This window comes from Gastrolobium bilobum, unplaced genomic scaffold, assembly GCF_033153095.1.
Source record: "Gastrolobium bilobum isolate Gb01-03AN ecotype WA unplaced genomic scaffold, APGP_CSIRO_Gbil_v1 utg40566, whole genome shotgun sequence".
NCBI classification, from domain to species: Eukaryota; Viridiplantae; Streptophyta; class Magnoliopsida; order Fabales; family Fabaceae; genus Gastrolobium; species Gastrolobium bilobum.
In genome coordinates, this window is record NW_026899888.1 from 4,966 (window position 1) to 21,591 (window position 16,626).

Sequence of the window (16,626 nt, forward strand, 5' to 3'; positions counted from 1 at the left end):
GCATGACGTCCATATGATGGCGGTACCTGCGAATATGATTAAACACAGTCTAGCGCTGATCATAAATGTTAAACCTGCATTTATGATAATATATTATATTACAAACAACAATATAAACAATTTCAAGAACGAAAAGAGGAACAAGTGACATAGTCAAAGGATACATACCTCGCTCCATAAATGGCATACTCATCGATGACCTCAGGGAGTGGAGGAGAGATAGTCGGGAACCTGGTCCAGACCCATAATTGCAGTAGCAGTGCACAACCACCCATATATGAATGTCTCCTGTCAGTGACTTTGCATAACTCCTTATATAAGAGTGCAAGAACTGCAGAGCCCCAACTATACGTCCCACATCGCTGGAAATCATGAAGAAATAATAAATATTTCGCAGGGACGAAGCTGGAGGCAGTGTCCACAAACAACATACCACCTAGTATCCGCAATATTAATGCACGTGTATACCTCCTACAGTCAACCTCATTACCAGCGTGGTCTGCGTAATCCTTAAACTTCTCCCGTAGATAGTGGAGACCCAACAAACCTCCATTCAGATCCCTACCAGCTGTGGGCTGAACGCCTAAGAAGTCACGGCACAAATCCTTAAAGGGATGCCGTCCGTGGCGCCCGGACACAACCTGACCATCTGTGGGCAACCCCAATAAATGATGGACATCCTCCAAGGTGATGGTCACCTCGCCCATAGTCATATGAAAAGTCTGTGTCTCTGGACGCCATCGCTCGACAAGCGCAGAGACAAGGTGATGGTCTATCTGAGAGCATAACATAATGAGTTGACATCATCAGAGATAACATAAATTATCACAATACAATATAAGAGTGATTACGTAGTTATTCATACAAATATACTAACCTCATGGTTGCGTAAGCGGGCAACATGGTAGAAGCCAGCCTGTATCAGCCATGGCTGAATCTCCTCGAGAATGTCAAGGTGATTATGGGTCGCAGCATGGCGCACATTAATTACACGATCATTGGCATTCGGATCTTCACAGGTGTTCCACACATGTGTGGAAATATGTCTGTCCTGCAAAGTCAGGAGAGTATTAACCTCCGACCCAGGGTCGATCACGCTGAGTGGTGACCCAGGACGAGCTGCATCATCATGCTCCTTAAATCTAATTACAAGCATAAAATCAGCATATTAGCGATAATTTAAACTGACAGAATGCAAAGTTAAATAATTGCACAATTATAATGCACAACAATGAAAACAAAATTAAATTTATTTATGACTTACGTAAATGTTATAATATTATGTAAACTATTAACATAAATTATTAACCCAAATTATAATCAAAAACTAAAAATACATTAATATAACCCTAAATAAATACAAAAAAAACAATTGAAAAGTTTACAACTAATAGAAGATTATGCTTTAAATAAATTAACAAATTTCTAATCTAACATTTAAAAAATTAACACTAACTAATATTATCAAATTATTAAAGCCTAATAAAAAAAGAAAATAAATTATATTAACATTAAATTATATTACAAAATTATATTTATTTATGACTTACGTAAATGTTATAATTATGTACACTATTAACATAAATTATTAACTCAAATTATAATCAAAAACTAAAAATACATTAATATAACCCTAAATAAATACAAAAAAAAAACAATTGAAAAGTTTACAACTAATTGAAGATTATGCTTTAAATAAATTAACAAATTTCTAACCTAACATTTAAAAAATCAACACTAACTAATATTATAAAATTATTAAAGCCTAATCAAAAAAGAACATGAACATGAACATGAACAAAATTATAAAACCATAATTATAAAATTAAATTTATAGATTTTTAAGAACATGAACATTTCCGTAGATAAAACTCAATTCAGATTATAGGAAAAATTTTATTAGCATAAATATAAAACTAAACTAACTTAACTTTATATGAAAGATAATGAACCTTAAATAATACTTTAACTAACCTAATGTTTGAAATATCTACATTAACTAACTTAATGTTTAAAATATATACACTAACTAACATTAAACATTAAATAATGCATTAAATAATACATTAAATAAAATGGATTCAACCAAAACTAACCCAAATAACTACATTAACTAACCTAATGTTTCAAAAATCTATACTAACTACTATTAAACATTAAATAATAAATTAAATACAATATTGAAACAACATAAACTAATCAAACAAAAACACTAACCCAAATAACTACATTAACTACTACTAAACATTAAATAATAACTTAAATAAAACTTTAAAACAAAAACAACTAAAGAAAAAATAAAACTAACCTTTAGAGAGAGAGAGACCACACTTTGAGAGAGGAGGGTGAGGATGGAGAGGTAGGGAAGGGGTGGGGGCGGAGGGGATTAATAGAAAAAATTTGAGGGAAGTTCGCTGGGGTGTCTAGCAAATTTGTGTATGATTGACATGTGTCTGCATGCTGCTGTGCAGCAGGTTTCCGTTAGGAGTAATTCGCTACATACCCCAGCGAATTACTCCTGGGATGACACGTGGCAGTGATGCTGACGGGGCAACCTGACCTAGCATAATTTGCTGCACAGTGTAGCGAATTATTTGCAAACGTAATTCGCTACACTGTGTAGCGAATTATCCCGCGTAGCAGTTTGGGAAATTTTACTGTTCGCGTGGCATTTTGGTAATTTGTTTGCCAAAACGTGGCACATTAGTCACTGTCCCTGGCTTATGGGTGTTGTATGCATTTACATATCTTGTTCTTGTTTTTTTGGGTATATGTTTGTATGTGCGATTTTTTTATATGTTTTTGTTTCTTTATTTAATTATTTTTTGTTGGAAAATTGTTTTTATTAGTCTAATTTGATTGGCTTTCACTTGGTTATTAGTTGCTTCTTTTATAATGATTGTTTAGTCTTAAATAAATACTTTTTAAATTTGTTTCAGTTTATTTATTTAATTATTTTTTGTTGGAAAATTCTTTTTATTAGTATAATTTGATTGGCTTTCACTTGTTTAATAGTTGTTTCTTTTATCAACACACACGTACGGACGCACGGAAACGAAGGAGATACACTAATTAAATACAGTGTCCATAAGCTGGATATCTGTCTGCCCCTTTTTTTTTGCAGTTGTTGGGGCTCACAACCATAACAAACAAAGTAATGAATAAGAGAACATAAAATGTCTTTAAAGATGATAACAATTTAAATCAATTGTAATATTCGTAAATTCTTTTTCCCTCTGCCCACTATTGTATGTGTAGGCTAATTGTGCCAAAATCTTAAGGAAACCTTTTGTTTAGTTAAAGCAATGTAATAAGAAAATTATTAATTTCTAATGCGACCTTTGCTATAAATTTGTAATGGCTTGTTTTTTTTTTGGGTAGAATCGAAATTACAAAAATATTTGGGCCAGATAACTTAGATTGCATGTATTATGTTAGTGTGAGGTTGTCACTACTAGCAAAGTATCAAATTTCGACAAAAAGTATTCCATCAAAAACTATTATAAAAAAGTAAATCCCAAAAAAATTATATTTATGAATTTTTCGACGAAAATATAATTTCGTCAAAAACTTTAATAAAAAAATAAATCATCAATTCCTTGTAACCTCCAAAAAAAAAAAAAAATTATATTTATGACTTTTTCGACGGAAATCAGATTTCGTTAAAATTTTTTGACGGAAAATGAATTCCGTCGAAAACTATTAAAAAAAATAAAATTATACATATTTATGAATTTTTCGATGGAAATCAGATTTCGTTGAAAATTTGCGACGCAACGAATTCCGACGAAAACTATTATAAAAAAATAGATCAAAAAAAAATTATATTTATGAATTTTCAATGCAATAAGAAAAAATCTTATTAGGGACAAAATTTTATGAAATTTCGTCACAAATTTATGATTATATGTGTCGAAAATTGTCATTTGTGACAAAATTTATGACAAAATTTATTGTCAGAAATAAACTTTTTTTTGTATTGATTAAAATATAACGTATGATTTATAAAATAAGGGGAAACATGAGAGAAAAAAGAAATCAAAATAAAATCCAAATCCGAATATATAATATAGCTATCAATTATCGTTAACATGTATCTGGATGAAGACTATATCAGAGTACATTTCCAGCTTGATTTAAGTTTGATTCAATTCAAATTAAATAGTACTGGCATTTTATGGACAACCAACTCCATATAGAGTTTGAGCTCCTTTGCATTAAAGATAGCCTGCCTCATCACAATCTAATATCACAGTTGTTTTGTGTTTATTACAATATAATAGTAATCATTATAATTTGAGTTATTTATGCATATATTAATTTCTGTGTAGCTGTAGGAAGATGAAGTTGACTGATCATTGGAGATAATGTGGCATTTGAAATGGATAGAACTAAGATTTAAGGAAATTGACTCACAAGCATTAAAATATAGTAAAGAGCTTGCAGAATATGATAAAAGAAAACATCTGGAACCCAATCATTTTTCCTTATAAGAGTGTGGTTCAGAGTCATTGACATTTTCAAGTAACCAGTACAGAAGTAAGGCCAAAAAGAGAAGAAAAAGAAAGAAAGTTGAGGACACAACTAAAATGGAGACACAACATCTGTTAGGGCTCTTTATAATTCAATTCACCATGTAGCTGAGAGAAAATTGTCTTATTGTATTATGAAGTCAGTTTTGCATTGTATATTAATATGTTAATTTTTATTTGTTAATTTTTTAAGGTTATAATACATACTTATTGTACACCGCTCACTAATTGTATAAGTCTTTTTTAATACTTAGCCTAATATATGATATGGACTTTTGTGCATTTAATCTATTCATTAAGGAGATTTGATTTTGATATGTTGTTTATTTTGAATAATTTTTCTTATCAGGTAGGTGCAATACAGAAAATTGATATTAATTTAGTAGAGAAATTTTAACAAAAAATTCAAAAAAAAATTCGACGAAATTTGTTTTTTGTCGAAAATCTTTACATCAATTTTCGACGAAAATTCATTGATTTTCCATTGAAAATTTTCGACAGAATCTGTTATCCGTCGAAAATTGTTACAACAATTTTTGACGGAATTCCATTATTTTTATGGTGAAAATTTTCTACCAAAAAAATTCTATTCAAAATTTTCTATCGAAAAAAATTTCGTCAAAAAATTTTGACGAAATTTTTAATTCTATCGAAAAAATTGTTATCAACGAAGAGAAATTCAACGGCCTGACCTGTCGAAAACTTCATTTTCTACGGAAAAATTTGGTAAAAAAATGGACTTTTCTAGTAGTGTGTTTTAGAACATTTGAATTAGATATTCCATGTTCATATTAAGTATTAGGTATTGACTGAAGTGGATTTTATTTTTTGCATTGGCAATTGAGTTACGTAGTTTTCAAGAACTCTAGTTTTGTGTGTTGCTTTCAAGTTAGTGTATTTCTACTTTGTGGCATCTTGTATATTATTTCAGTTGTACATGGGTTGAACGTGTCTTTTGATATAGGGAATTGGAAGAATTATAAGTGGGACTTGAATATCTAATTTAATACAAATTATCCAAACCCCTCAGCAGTAGACCAATTTTATTGGCTTTATAAAGTTATATATTATATTGGAATGTATGAATGGCAGTTAACTCAGATGTTATCTTAAATTATGTCCAAGTATGAATATATATGTTATAAGTTCTCACGGTCAAGCTCCTTCATCTCTATGGCCGAAAACTCCAAGTCCACACCACCTTTTGTTTCTCTTAGGTATGGCTTGACAGAAGATGGATAAGGTTGAAGTCATTGTAGAGCAAAAGGCTTAAGTTAATCTTCTACGAAATCTTCAAGTTGGTAAGTCTTAGGAACCCTCCTCTCCTCTCCTAATGCATTAAAGGGTTGGGGATTTTGATGCTTTGCATGTTTATTTGGTGTTGGGAAGGGATGGATTGTCTTGCATGATGTTTCGAAGTACTCAACCATATATATATCAAGGCACAACCTCCAAATGCAAAATATCATAACATTTTCCACCATTTCCCTCATTATTGCTGAGGCATGTGTTAAGAAAATCAAAGGGAATTCTTCATTTTTTTCTTTCAATCCTCATTTTAACTCACCCATAACCACTCTATCATATATTAAACCTAATGTCACATTTAATTTCAACATCTCCAACACCATATTTTCGCCCAAACATTTAATTGTCCCTATCATTGTTTTCATTTCACTTTCACCATTCATTTTACATTACAAACACATTTTATATCATGAAGAAAGTCTCAATTACAATCCATCATCATCCACATTCAAATTTCCCACACTTTCTCACTTGAATTTCGGCCAACACAAAAAAAGTGAGCAAAACTTTAAGTTGAACCACTTTCTACCAATTAAATCATCCCAAACATATTTTGTACATGCATCTAAGTTTGATTCACACCCCAACACCATGAACTCAACCACACTTTCCATGGATGCATCAAATTTTTGATATCCATTAAACTCATTCAAAGGAGTATCTTCCAACCAAGCAAGCAAGCAAACAAGTCTTCAAACTCAAGAACCTTGAAATTTTTGCCACTTTCTTAAGGGGTTATCACTTCACACAATGGTTTTAGGAAAGATGATCACAAGGGTTTGGGAAACAACTTTCATGTTGAAATCTGGAGCTAAAAGTGAGTGGAACTCAAAGTAGAAGTCTCAAGCTCCCTCCAATGGACTCCAAGTTTTTTGCCAACATATAGATGAAGAAGATAAGGAAAACGTGACTAAAGTGGTGTCTTGATTCACTTAAGTGAGCCTTTGACTTGGTCAAGGGTTTTTCTCATGGAAAATTACTATTTAAACCTAATAAATGATATAGTTACCCCACATTTAAACTTCCACTAATCCATGAATTGGTCACCAAATCAAACATTTAACATTCACCAATATCCATTATTTGTCTCTTAAAAGATGAATTTCAAGTTTTCGGGTAATTTTATACAATTATAATTTTACCACTAGTTTCACACTATTGAGACATTTCCCTAAAATCACCAAAAATCTTCAAATTTTATTATTAACTCAATTTCATCATTTTAGTCAAATAATTATATCTGATTATTAATTTTGCCGGTTAGGGATATTATAGCCACCATCCATATTTCTGCCCTCATTCTCAACATTATTATTAGCACTTCCACTGTGGTGAATTTCTCTATTCATTTCTTTTCTTCTATGTACTTCACCTCGAATTTGGCCTTCAATACGCATCGGGTTCTTCCATTGCAGCAAACGTTCTTCCATTTCTTGCATCCTTTAAGCATATTCCTGCCTTTGGAGATTATTACAGTTTTCCATCTCTTCCATCCGCCGTAAAATTGCGTTGAGGGCAGTCTGTGCAAGGCAAGTGTCTGTATGACCAGCTGGGGGTTTGAGAGGTGCAATTGATTGACTCAGAGAATTAGGTGCTAGTGCTGGGGAGGAAGTCATGTCTGAGACGTCATCACTGATGCGTACTGCATCATAATTCAGCACAACTTCACGATCAGGCTGAGTGGGAGGTTGATCCACCTCCATCAAAATAGGATTTGCTGATGATGGCAAAGGCGGCGGCAAGTGGGTACTACTTCTAGTATTCACCATATCTGATCATGGGAATACGAATTTACCAAATTTTTCACAGACGGCGCTAATGATCTATCCAAGGGACAGAGATGTCTAGTCAAGAGACTAGTGAATTTATATTGGATCTAGATACTCTCTTAGATATCTATGGATTAGCTACCTTAGAGTGTAGCAGATCACTGTGCACTAAAAATAATGACTTTAGCCAAATGGGTGGTGTGTGTGCACAGTAATAGCATAACAATAAAGAGAGAATAGGTGTCCATACCTGTTGCCTTTATCTCTTCTTTATAAGATTTACCTTTGGGTAGTAGAATTATAGACCTTTGGTGCCTCCTTTACAAGCCCATGTCCAGGTTCATTGCTATCGTATTAGGATTAATATCTTCGTTTGATAATTTCTTTTAATCATATTAATTTCCTCTTTCTATAGCCCATTATTGGGCTTCATATAGTATGGGCCTCTTATATATGTCCATAACAATTTGTTTTCTCCAAAGGAAGCTTGATTTATTGTCAAAGCAAATACAATCAGCTTAACCTTTTATTACTTTCAAGTAATACAAAACAAACCCAAACACAGAGGTTGGTAACACAGAAATACGCATATGGACAGATGATACATAAAGATACAAATGCTTTAGATATCATTTCATAAAAGCTACCATTTTCTTACGAAGATGCCAATCTTCTTTCTCTGAGAGACTTAAGACAAGCGACAACTTTCTCCGGGTCAGGGAGGTTTTCTGCGATGACGGGGACATCTATGAAATTATTAAACCATGAAATCAAGCGAGGGAATTTCTCAGCTTCCAGAACCTTCACTTCAAAGATATCTTCCTCAACCAAAAGAAAATTAGCAAAGGACCCTAAAGCTATGTCCACGATGTTAATAGTGTCTCCCCCAAAGAATTTCTCCTCATCACCAAAGCACTTATCCTCGACAACTCTGAGATGCTCCCGGATCTTCTCTATTGCCTTCTCCCGCTCTTCACGAGTACTGCTAAGGAAGAGTGCCACAACTGCAAAAAAAATTTAAAAATTGACCCCCAAATATTATTTTTACTTTGAATCATGATAAGAATTTTAGAGCTTAGAAAGTAATAAAATAAAGAGGGTACACTAAATTAATTGATAGGGACCTGGACCCTCAAAACAGATAAGAGGTGACGAACCCACAACCACAAGACAGACAGAGAACGACAAGGATAAATGAAGATGATGTAGAGAGGAGAGAAGTGGTTCAGCTGAGAAGAGGGGAGAGAACCAGGACTCAGAGTAGGTGGACCAAAGATTATTTGATGGACACATGTGGCTGACAGATGTCAAGACTATGAGGAGAGGGCTACTCAGCATATGGAACTTGAGCTAGGAATAACCAATAATTCAGTAAATGTAATTAGGCCTTTGTAATTAATAGCCCATTTAGTATTCAGTTGAGTATAACAGGTGGGATGGGTGCTGTTAGAGGGTTATCTAAAAATCTGTAACAAACTTTGTTTGTCTTCTTCATCTCAAATTCTGGAGTAATCAGCAAACTCGAATTGCTGAATTATATTTTACATTGCATTTCTTGTTTTCTCTTGTTGTGTGAATCCATAGCTTGAGGCTATCATTTTGGTGTTTTCATTGAGAGAAACTTCTGAACCATCAATGGCAGAGGGAACTCGCAGTACTGTTAAGCAAGGTGCACTAGACGACTTCCTGAACCGACTGGCTCATCATGATGAACAGTTTAATTCCATCGGTAATCTTTTGAGGGAGATGAACTTGAAATTAACAATGATGGAAGGAAAATTGGATCAGAACCAGAAGAGCAAGACTAAGACAGAAGAGGCTTCCCATGGAGGTTTGGGAGAATTATTTGGTACTAATGCATTTAAATCTGTAAAACTTACCATTCCAAGATTTTCTGGAGGAAACCCGGAGCCTTGGATCCATAAAACCCAGCAATTTTATGGGTTTCACAACCTTACTGATGTGGAGAAATTTACTCTGACTTCCTTCCATATGGACGGATCTGCCGAGGAGTGGTACCATTGGATGGACCGCAATGGTAGGCTACGGACTTGGGAGCAATTTCTGAAAGCTCTCCGAGCAAGGTTTGGGCCTTCACGCTACCGAGACCTGAGGGGAGAATTGGGAAGACTGACTCAAGTAACATCAGTTACTGAGTATCAAGCACAATTTGAGCAACTGGCGAATCGAGTGATTGGGATTGATAATATCAGCCTCCAAAGTTACTTTGAATCTGGGCTCAAGCCAGAGATACGCAAAGAGGTTCGTATGCATTCACCTACATCTGAAAAACAGGCCATTGACTTAGCTAAGTTAGTGGAAGACAAAATTAATGATAAAAGTCACATGAGAACATTCCCAAACAGAATCGTACCTGTAGCTGGTGGCAGTAATTCACAGGGGCTTTTACCTGTAACCCAACGCAATCAGCCAATAGGACCTGTGTTAAAAAAAGAGAATATACCCATTAAGCGATTATCATCGGCAGAGAGAAGGGAAAGAGGCCTATGTTTTTACTGTGATGAAAAATACAATAGGAACCATGTGTGCAAAGGTAAGATGTTCATTCTGGTGGTTCAGGATGATGGAGAAACCATAGGAGACAGTGACCTTCGCGAATTGGAGCTGGAGCACGAGGTTAGTAATGAGAAAATTGGAGGAGAAGACAATTTTATACCAGAAATCAGCTTACATGCTATGGCTAGTCAATACTCCACTAGCACCTTACATATCAAAGGCAGAATCAACAACGCAGCAGTCCAAATACTGGTGGATGGAGGATCCACGCACAACTTCATACAAGACCGTTTAGTGAAGTTCTTGGGCTTAGAAATCAGACCCACTCAGAAGTTCCAGGTGTTGGTAGGTAATGAGGAAATGATGAGTTGCCTGGGGGTATGTTCTCGGGTTCCTATAGACATTCAAGGGCATGACTTTCATCCAGACATGTATGTGTTACCTATACAAGGGGCTGAGGTCGTTTTGGGGGTACAATAGCTATCTGAATGGGGAGATGTGACCATTAATTATAAACAGCTATTGATGAAGTTTGAAAAGGAAGGCCAGCTAGTGGAAATCAAACGAGAACCCAGTGTTGCCATGGAAGCTATTCACTTGAACCAATTATGTAGGTTGACTTCTTCTAACTCAGTTGCTTGTATGTATCAATTACAAACCATAGAACACAGGGTGGGAGCTGTTATTTCTGAAGCAACAGAGCTGGACACACGTGTGCAACAGGTTCTGCAAGAATTTGCAGACATTTTCGAGAAGCCTTCCAGCTTGCCCCCGTTCCGTGCAGAGGATCACCGCAATCACCTGGAACCTGCAACAACAACAGTACATGTTAGACCATATAGGTATCCTCATTTTCAAAAAACAAAAATAGAGAAAATAGTCAAGGAAATGATGGAGTCTGGAGTAATCTGACGCAGCCTCAGTCTATTCTCGTCACCGGTCCTGCTGATCAAGAAAAAGGACGGAAGATGGAGGTTTTGTGTAGATTACCGAGCCTTTAACCAGGTGACAATAGCCAACCGGTTTCCCATTCCCACAGTGGACGAAATGCTAGATGAATTAGCAGGGGCTTCCGTGTTTTCAAAGCTCGACCTGAGATCGGGTTACCACCAAATTCGGATGGCTGAGCAAGATATTTTCAAGACAGCTTTTCGAACACACGAAGGCCATTAAGAGTTCATAGTTATGCCTTTTGGCCTCACCAACGTCCCTGCTACCTTCCAAGGCATTATGAACTCGGTACTTAAACCCTTCTTGAGAAAATTTGTAATTGTTTTTTTGACGATATTTTAATATATAGCAGGACCATGCTTGACCATCTGCGACACCTACGGGCAGTACTAGAGTGTCTACAACAGAACCAATTATATTCCAAGAAGGAAAAGTGCTATTTTGCCCAATCAGATGTGGAATACTTGGGGCATGTAGTTGGGGCAGCAGGTGTAAGACCGGATGAAAAGAAAATAATAGCAATCAAAGAGTGGAAAACACCAACAATAATGAAGCAACTCAGAGGCTTCCTTGGACTGGCTGGATATTATAGGAAGTTTGTCAAAGGATTCTCCCAGCTAGCTGCTCCCTTGACCACACTCCTCCAAAAGGATGGGTTCCAGTGGGATGATGCAGCAACACAAGATATGCAACAGCTCAAAGAAGTTCTCTCCAACCCATCGGTTCTAGCACTACCAGACTTCACTCTTCCCTTTGTGTTGACCACTGATGCATCCGGGGTTGGAATAAGAGAAGTACTCAGCCAGAACAATCAACCCATCGCTTATTTTAGCCGCAAGCTGTCCACAAAGATGTAACAAGCATCCACTTATGTTAGAGAACTATTTGCTATAACTGAGAGTGTAGCAAAGTTTCGTCAATACCTATTGGGCTGTAAGTTTACTATAAGAACCGATCCACACAGTATCAAGGAGCTGATGGCTCAGGTAATACAAACACCAGAGCAGCAAAGGTTTCTTGTGAAACTCTTAGGGTTTGACTACACCATTGAATACTATCTGGGTGCTGTTAACAAAGTGGCTGATGCACTATCCAGAGTTCATGAAGAAGAGAAAACAGCAGCATCTACTCCGAATGTTCTCTTCACCTTATCCACTCTGGTTAATCCCTTGCTGGACTCCATAAAATCTGAGGTCACAAGTAGATCACAGTTAGTCAACTTAAGTAAAGCAATTGAGGAGCACAGCGAAGGGTATGAACACTATACTGTGAAAGAAGGACTTATCTTCTTAAAAGGGAGGATTGTGTTAGCTAGCAACTCTGAGTTGAAGACCACACTGCTTCATGAATTTCATTCCACGGTGATAGGAGGGCATGGAGGAGTACGCAAAACACTGCATCGAATATCCACCCATTATTTTTGGACAAACATGAAACAGGATGAGCAAGAGTTTGTTCGAACCTGTCATGTATGTCAAGTGACTAAGTACCAGCCCTTATCCCCAGCTGGGCTCCTTCAACCGCTAGCTATCCCACGTGCTATGTGGGAAGATCTTTCCATGGATTTCATAGTGGGGCTTCCCCAGTCCGAAGGCAAGACAGCGATCATGGTGGTGGTGGATCGGCTATCTAAATACGCCCATTTTTCAGCCTTGGCTAACAATTTTATCGCTTCAAAGGTTACCTCCATATTCGTCTCAGATGTATGTAAACACCATAGGGTCCCTCGATCAATCGTCTCTGATAGAGACCGCATCTTCATCAGCAAATTCTGGCAGGAGTTGTCTCGGCTGAGTGGCACGTGCCTTCATTTCAGCACAGCAAATCACCCTGAGAGTGACGGGAAAACTGAGGTTACTAATAGGGGTTAGAACAATACCTACGCTACTATACAATGGAAAATCCACGAAGTTGGGTACAGTATTTACCATGGGCTGAGTTCTCTTATAACTCATCGTACCATTCTTCCATTGGCTCATCCCCTTTCCAGATACTCTATGGTCGCCTGCCCCCTGCCTTACAGCCATATGATGGTCAGACATCACCGATAGAAGCTGTGGAGACCCTTCTGACACAACAGGATGCTATCCATAGACAACTTCGAGAGAACCTGCACCGAACTCGTCAGGGGATGAAGAATCAGGCTGACAAGCGCCGCCGTGACATACACTTTGTTGTCGGTGACCGTGTGTTGGTCAAGCTCCAACCTTACAGGCAGAAATCGATCAGAAATCAATCCTATTCTAAACTTCGTCGCAGGTATTATGGCCCATTTTTTGTGACTGAGCGCATCGGTCAAGTTGCCTATCGACTTCTGCTCCCAGATGGCTCAAAGATCCACCTTGTGTTTCATGTTTCCTTGCTTAAGGCTTTCCATCAGAACCTCGCGCTTCACCCGTAACCACTTCCCACAGTAACTTGGGAGAACCATCTGATGACCGATCCGCTCACTATAGTGCGCTCTCGGACCATTTCCAACGGAAAAGGAACGGACTTGCAGGTCCTCGTTCAGTGGCGTGGCTTGCCATTGGAAGACGCCTCCTGGATTTCCGCATCTGAGTTTTGCCAAGCTTTTCCCCAATTCAATCTTGAGGACAAGATTGATTCTTTAAGAGCGGAGGGAATTGATAGGGACCTAGACCCTCAAAACAGAGAAGAGGTGACGAACCCACAACCACAAGACAGACAGGGAGAGACAAGGATAAATGAAGATGATATAGAGAGGAGAGAAGTGGTTCAGCTGAGAAGAGGGAAGAGAACCAGGACTCAGAGTAGGTGGACCAAAGATTATTTGATGGACACACGTGGCTGACAGATGTCAAGACTATGAGGAGAGGGCTACTCAGCATATGGAACTTGGGCTGGGAATAATCAATAATTCAGTAAATGTAATTGGGCTTTTGTAATTAATAGCCCATTTAGTATTCAGTTGAGTATAACAGGTGGGATGGGTGCTGTTAGAGGGTTATCTAAAAATCTGTAACAAACTTTGTTTGTCTTCTTCTTCATCTCAAATTCTGGAGTAATCAGCAAACTCGAATTGCTGAATTATATTTTACATTGCATTTCTTGTTTTCTCTTGTTGTGTGAATCTATAGCTTGAGGCTATCATTAATTATAGCAAAAAGGTAAACTGAACATGACTTATATAAGTGCAGATGCTCATGATCATTATGGAATGGCGAGAAATACATAAGGTAAAGTTTATAAATATGTACCATGTCATCAGCATATCTGACCCAAAACCGTGCTAGAGCTCTCCCATATGGATCAGCAAGAAGCAATGGATTCTGTGGCCATATCTCATCAATGTATTCAACAATAATCATTGACTCGCATATGGGTTTTCCATTATGAACGAGAACTGGAGTCTTCTTGTGAACTGGGTTGTATTGAAGAAGTTAATGACTCTTGTTGTACCGGTCTTCCTTTATGTTTGCATAAAGTATACCCTTTAGCTTTAGGGTCCACACAACCCTCCAAGTAAAGGGACTATACCAAAATTCGTGTAGCTTAACCGCTGCAATGGTTGCTTGTGTTTTCCTTAGCCAATACTAGCCTGTCTTTATATATTGATCCATAAAGTCATCTGACTTGCTTGTTCCACAAGCTCAAATTTCTAGAAATAAAATAAATTATATATTTCTAACAAGTAATAATCAGATCGAACAAACATTATGTGGACCTTCCTTCTTTCTTCGTCTTTGAACTTTGTTTTGTTTTTATTTTAGTCACCGACAAATATATATTTGATTACATCGAATGATATTCAAGTGTGATGAGTCCTACATTAATTAGTAATGAATTAAGTGAAGTGTATATAAATAGATGATCCCATATATTCATTACCTTAAAATTTTTGGTTGTGAAATTTTATACTCATATACATGATCTCGTAATAATAAATCTTTCATTGCTAACAAGTAATAATCAGATCGAACAATTTTATGCGAACTTTCCTTCTTTCTTCATCGACTTTGTACTTTGTTTTGTTTTTATTTTACTCACTAACAAATATATATTTTATTCCATCGAATGAGATTTTAATTACTTTTATGCCGCAATAAAATAAAGAATAATCATATATTAAAATTGTACAAATTTTTTGTTAAAATCGTGTAATACTTTTGTGTTTCGTAATTTATAAAGTCATTACTAGAAAAATCCAGTATAGCGAGGGAATTGCTATGCAAATTCTGTCGCTAATTTCATCTGCGCTACTACTTTCCCTCGCAATTTCCCTCGCAAAATCGTTTGCGAGGGAATTTGCGAGGGAAAGTAGTAGCGAGGATGAAATTAGCGATGGAATTTTCATAGCAATTCCCTCGCTATACATGATTTTTCTAGTAGTGAGTAAAATGTGGAGCATGGAAGCAAAAGGAAAAATGATATTTACACATTTTCCTTTTCACTCATTGTTGCACATTGAGCGCTGATGGTGAGAGAAAAGAAAACAAAGAGAAGAAAAAAGTGATGCTAGAGAGGAATATGTGATTGATGTGAGTTACGTTGCATGTGAAAATATCATAAATTTGTGTAGAAATCATGCAGTAATAATGATTCTTTAATGTTACAAAACAGAAAAAGGAAAAAAAATGTTATTGTATGTAACAGGGAAGTAAAAGAGAGAGAAGATAGAAAGAAAGAGAGAAAAAAAAGAGAGAGCAGAGTTTGCTAAATTTTTCATATCTTATTCTGAGCCCCAAAAGGCTATTTGTAATACAATGGATGTAAAAACGTGAAACTAAACGGTGGGTAATTGAAATAGCATAGTAAACTGATTCAATCTATTGGGCCGTCTATACAGCTTAGCCCATGATGAAGTCTTTGAAATATCCTGGTCTCTTAGTTGCTCTTCCTCTAGTGGGCTTGTTATTATTAGGGCCTCCATCTACCCTTAAGCCCGTTACATCACCCCATCCATCCAAAATAGACTTGTCCTCATGTCGATGATACGTGTCAGCCACTGGCGTGGGTAAAGTGGCCAGAGCCTGTTGAGATTCCAGACATGTGTTTGACCCTTGGTTGGCAGCTAAAGGGGCAAAGCTGATGCGCACTTTAGACGGAGCAGGTGGTGCTGTAACTGGTAGAGGGATAGGAACCGTTGGATTAGTATTCTCATTGGACGCCAGCTGGGATCCAGTTTCTTGCAAGTGTGGTGGAGATTGCACCGACACTTTAAGACTCATCGCAGCCGTTGCACGTGGAGATGGTTCAGTTGATGGATGACAACCACTTGGGATAGAGTTCCCAGATGTAAGTGGGGTTTTGTGAGACATTGGTATCTTGCAGCTACCCTTATTGAGTTTCATATCTCCCCTTAATGCCTTTGTCTTCCCTATTACGAGTTCCTCTTCATCTTTGTCACTACCCGTTTTCTCTGTGTATTGTGGTGTCTAAGTTTTCTTGTAGTCAACCGTCGGTTCATACCCTTTAGAGTCCTCCTCTTCTATGTTGAGGGTTCCTGTCATGGCCAAATCTGTTTAATCTTCCCAAGTGGAGTCTTCTGGAGGCAGATCTGACCACTGCACCAGAACTTGGGGCACTAA

At 36.9% G+C, this 16,626-nt stretch overlaps 1 pseudogene; it reads right to left on the reverse strand.

Annotated features, from left to right (window-relative positions):
• Positions 1–8,263: 8,263 nt before the first annotated feature.
• On the reverse strand, positions 8,264–16,356 carry LOC133294090 (probable glutathione S-transferase; annotated as a pseudogene).
• Between the last annotated feature and the right edge of the window lie 270 nt (positions 16,357–16,626).